Source organism: Otolemur garnettii, unplaced genomic scaffold, assembly GCF_000181295.1.
Source record: "Otolemur garnettii isolate 467f Iridium unplaced genomic scaffold, OtoGar3 scaffold00011, whole genome shotgun sequence".
Taxonomy (NCBI): domain Eukaryota; kingdom Metazoa; phylum Chordata; class Mammalia; order Primates; family Galagidae; genus Otolemur; species Otolemur garnettii.
Window position 1 is genome coordinate 10,642,831 of NW_003852406.1, and position 5,237 is coordinate 10,648,067.

General features: G+C 47.2%; 1 pseudogene; it reads left to right on the forward strand.

The window, feature by feature from the left end:
* Positions 1-686: 686 nt before the first annotated feature.
* LOC100949845 lies at positions 687-3,668 on the forward strand (annotated as a pseudogene).
* Positions 3,669-5,237: the final 1,569 nt, after the last annotated feature.

The window sequence follows — 5,237 nt, forward strand, 5'->3', positions numbered from 1 at the left end:
GTCATCTCAGCCTATTTGCTCGCCCTGGGATTGATATCTGCTCCCCTCCCTCATCCACCACTACGGAACAAAACTGTTTCTCTAGTTCAAGCCCACTGAAGAGGATTTACTTCTTCAGCTCCTGTGGAATTTCGGGGTTCAATAGATTACCTAGGCCTCTGGTGATGTCTGACAGAGAAACCCAATGAAAAAGACACTTGGAAGAGACCTATTAGACATTTACCCATAGATTTTCTAAATTGAGCAATAGGAGAAGCAGAATCAAGGGACTCCTTCATCTCCCTAGACCTAGAGGCCCATATGCCTGGCAAAGAGGTTGTGAATCCCCCCGGAAGCTGGTCCTGGCATGTGTCTGATGTGTGTGCTTGGGCCAAGGAGTAGAGTCAAAGAAATTCCTCTCAAGCCCCAAATTGTCTTTGAGGTCTCAGATTTTATCTTCATAAGTCAGGCTAACTTTTAAGTCTCTCTTCTAATAGATGAGTCCTTGTTTTAATCCAAAATTTCTTTCCTGAAATATTAACTAAATCTGGTCCTCCAGAGAGAGGCCCCATGATTATCTAAAAGCTTAGTCAACCCCACCTGAGACCCACATCTGGTATCCCAAGTGTACTTATTCCCCAGATGAGAAGCAGGGCCAGGGAAGAGAGCACCCTGCAGGGAGTGAGGCTGTGTCCCCCATACCCACGATGCTTGAGAAGCTGAGGGTGAGAGAATAAATGAATGAAGGAAGGAACAAAGAGACAAAGGTGACTCTTTGTACAACACCAGTTTCTAGGAGGCCTATCCATGTCTGTCACAACCTGCAGAATGAGTTTCACTCATTCTGTTTCACTGACACCCGAGGTACAAGCCAAACACATGCACTCACGACAGACTTTCAGGACAGACCCCAAAGAGATGAAAGGACAAACCAGCAGGAATCATTAATCCCCTGGGAACACGGAACCTGAACCCGGCAGACAAAGCCGCTGACAAGAGGGGGATTCTATATGGAGAACTATTAGACATGGGTGTTAAACATCCTCACCGTCTGTGGCAGGAGAATAAATCATGTTGCCAACAGCAATTGGCAGACGAGGGAAGGTCGAGGAGAGGAGAGCAGAGGAGTCAGAAAACACAGAAGGGTCTTTCCGGTAGGAAGGGACCTCATACCCCTGGACCAGGACCCTTGCAACCTGGAGAGGGAAAGCCCAGGTAGCGGCAAAGGCAGTTTGTTGACCCAGCTCACAACAAAATGATGAGAAGGCTTAGCTGGAGGGTAAGAGGGATCGCTTTTCTCAAGTGCTGGGCGGTTGCCTATAACCAATATGCACATCCTCCAGTCACTTTCTGTGGTATGAAACAGTGTATGGCCATTTCAGTGTTAAGAATTTGACAGCTAAATAATGGTATGCCATTTCTTACCCTGATAAGGAATAATAATTGCATTACTGTGCACTTTAGACTTGAGGAACGTAGCATCTATTCACTCTGTTTTCAAAGTACCTAAGAAATAGTCTATAAAATTACAAAGAACATTTGTAATCCTGCCTCAATTCCAAGGAGGCGAGAGCTTGTAGTCATGTGGAATTTAGAGACGCAGGGTCAATTTACACAAGAATGGGTGAGTCCACCCTACAGGCAGACTGTAGGTCAGAGGTTGCCTAGGGCAAAGGAGGAGATTGGGAGAAGTGGGGAGAGAGGCAAATAGGTATGGAGTTTCTTTAAAGGATGATGAACCCTTCTAAAACAGATTGAGGTGATGGTTGTGTAACTTCAAATATACTCAACCATTGAATTATATACATTAAATGGTGAGTTATGTGAATTAATATGTGAATTAAATCTCAATAAGATTCACATAATAAATGGTGAGTTATATGAATTAATATGTGAATTAAATCTCAATAAGCCAGAAATGAAACAAAACAACCTGGCTCAGTGTCCTACTTCTGTCACTTATTCTTTTTTTTTTTTTTTTGAGACAGAATCTCATTCTGTTGCCCTCAGTAGAGTGCTGTGGCATCACAGCTCACAGTAACCTCAGACTTGTGGGCTAAAGTGATCCTCTTGCCTCAGCCTCCCAAGTAGCTGGGACTACAGTGATTGGCACAGGTTGCTCCCCACAACACCCAGCTATTTTTTTAGAGATGGGGTCTTGCCCTTGCTCAGGCTGGTCTCGAACTCCTGAGCCAAGTGATCCACCCACCTTCCTCAGCCTGCCAGAGTGCTACGATTAGAGACACAAGCCACTGTGCTAAGCCTGTCACATACTCTTAATAGTTAAATGTCCTCAAGAAAGTTACTTATCCTTATCTCAGTTTCCTCATCTGTCAAATGGGGATGATATATGATGGCACTACCCGCCTCATACAGGTGATAGGACTTCTCAGTGAGATCTATGTAAGAGGGCCTAGTGCAGTGTTCTGTACGTGGTAGGAAAGAAGCCACTGTCAGCTATTGGTCCATTTGTCCCAATATAACTAAGGAATGAATATATTTGAATAGTGAGGTTTAGATTGGGTTCCAAGTGGAGGGCCTCCAGATCTCTAACGACTCTAGAAAATAACCAGTTTTCTCTGGCTTTTTCCAACCAGAAAGCCTACCTGTATTTGCACCGTTACCAGACATCAGGCTGCCCCAGACTACTAAATACATCAAGTTTCTTTGTGCTGGGCTGGAATCAGATTAACACAGAATGGTTATTTGCTGATTGGAAGTTCAGTTTGCTGGTTGTGTAAGTCTTTGGTCAATTAATTTATTATTATTTGGTAAATTCTGTTTATTTGGGAGACAAAAATCTGCAAAACACAGAGCCGTCCCCACCAGCAGCCCTTCCTGATCAGGTCAACTGTGGGTGAGAAAATTATGGAGCTGCTGGAACAGAACAAGGTGGACCCCCGGCAGTGCAAGCTTGTCATTCTGAGCCAGGACAGGTTCTACAAGGTCCTGATGGCAGAGCAGAAGGCCAAGGCCTTGAAGGGACAGTACAATTTTGACCACGCAGATGCTTTTGATAATGATTTGATGCATTGGACTCTGAAAAACATCGTGGAGGGCAAAACTGCTGAAGTCCCCACCTATGATTTTGTGACCCACTCAAGGTTATCGGAGACCACAGTGGCCTACCCTGCAGATGTGATCCTGTTTGAGGGCATGTTGGTGTTCTATAGCCAGGAGATCTGGGACATGTTTCACCTGCGCCTCTTCGTGAACACAGACTCTGACGTCAGGCTGTCACGGAGAGTTCTCTGGGAGGTGCACCGAGGAAGGGACCTAGAGCAGATTCTGACCCAGTACACCAGCTTTGTCAAGCCAGCCTTCGAGGAATTCTGCCTGCCGACAAAGAAGTAGCTGATGTGATCACCCCACGTGGGGTTGACAACATGGTGGCAATCAACCTGATCATGCAGCACATCCAGGACATCCTGAACATCTGCAAATGGCACTGAGGAGGGTCCAATTGGCGGAACTACAAGAGGACGTTTTCTGAGCCAGGAGACCATTCTGGGATGCTAACCTCTGGCAAACGGTCACACTTGGAGTCCGCAGCAGACCCCACTGAGGGGTCCTGGGTACTGTTCCCTGAGCCTCCTGGGGGGACAGACACATGTGTTCGGGGACTAGGCCTGGAGATGCCTCCTGCCCCTGGGAAACACACCCACTGCTTCCTCTCGGTGTACGTCTGAGAGAGGCATTAGGACCAAGACCTCTCTTTTGAGTGGAAACCTGGACATGTCATTCAAACTGCTGCAAATATCTGCTGAGATATTGACAGGGCGTTCCCGAAGTTTCCACCTGCTTCCTCAGATTTCAGGTTTAAAAACCACTTGGGCAACTGAGAAATGCCATAGAATGTGCAGAAAACCTGTTTGCTTCTGCAAGGGACGTAAGTCACACGTTGTTGGGGAAACCGAGGTAATAGCTTAGGTACCATGGCTGGCCTGATGGTGTTCCGAGTGAACCCAGAGGTAGATTTTCTAGTTGGATGTGGTTCACATGTACATGTAACTAAAATGTTTTATGGGAGAATTTTTTCCTTTTTTGCATATTACATGTCTTAATGTTTTCTATTTTATTCTGTATCACAGCACAAGGCTGGTTGTGACCTGTGAGCCTAATTTCATGGTTGCCATCAAGAGTGGCAAACACTGATGTGAGAAGCCATAGCAAGATGGCTCCCTCCTCCTCCCCCATGTGCCAAGGGCAGAGAGGAGGCAGGGCTCCTGTGGTCCAGGCCCCAGGAGCCTGTGCAGCGTGAGGGCAGCACCAGTCAGGTCTCCTGGCTGGAGCCAATGGCGTCTGAGCAGTCCTGCCTGAGGCCAGGCCCTCCCACCCACCAGCAAGAGTGCTGTGTGGACGGGCTGTCCCCAGTGTGGCTCACACCCACACCCAGGGCCTGTGCTGGGTCTGGTGAACGTGGCTACTTGTGGTTGGCTGGTCTCCCTCACGCCAGCCCTGAGCTCACGGCCCTTATAGACGATCTCCTGTGTCTGTGTTCAAGTTTGTCTTCCCTCCCACATGATGGCTGTTTCAGTAAAGTATCTTTTGTCATTGTCACCAGCCAAACTGCACAAGCAGCTCTGAGCTTCTTTCCGTCCTATGTAACTCAGAGTTACACAGACTTGAGCCGAGGTGAGCTGTTAACAGCTTAGTCAAGCATAGACCCTTTTGGAGGAGAACCAATAAATAACAGAAAATATGAAAAAAAAGAAAGAAAGAACGAAAGAAACTAATGAAAGGGTTTGGGTGGTGAAAGGGCTGAGAACCACTGAACCAGGTGCCCCTAAACTCCTTCCAGCTCCATTGCTTGAGTTGAGTTTTAGAAGAGGGGTGTTTGCCAGAGACAGGGAAGGAAGGCATTTTGGGCTACTGGACAGCAACACAAGCGACAGCTTGAAGCACAAGCGGCCTGGAGTGTTTGGGGAGGAGCAGAAAGTTCCATGACTCCCTTCTGGCTCCTTCTCAACTTTTGAGATCTAATTTCTGGCTGCAGGATCCATGGCATTTTGAAAGCCACTCCAGGGTAATCCAACTCATATTCCTGTCACTAAGAATGTCTTTTATCTGCTTTCACTGCTGAGGTCAAAGCCATGGTGCCAGTCATTATTATTCCAGAACAAATGGAGGTTTGATGTGGCTCGTCTCCCCTCCTAAATCAACTCTTACAAAGCACTCCAAGGCTGCCGCGGCATCTGCCAGGCTCAGCAGCACAGCTAATTGCTGGGCAGAAGGAAGCGCCACCTGGGACTCTAGTT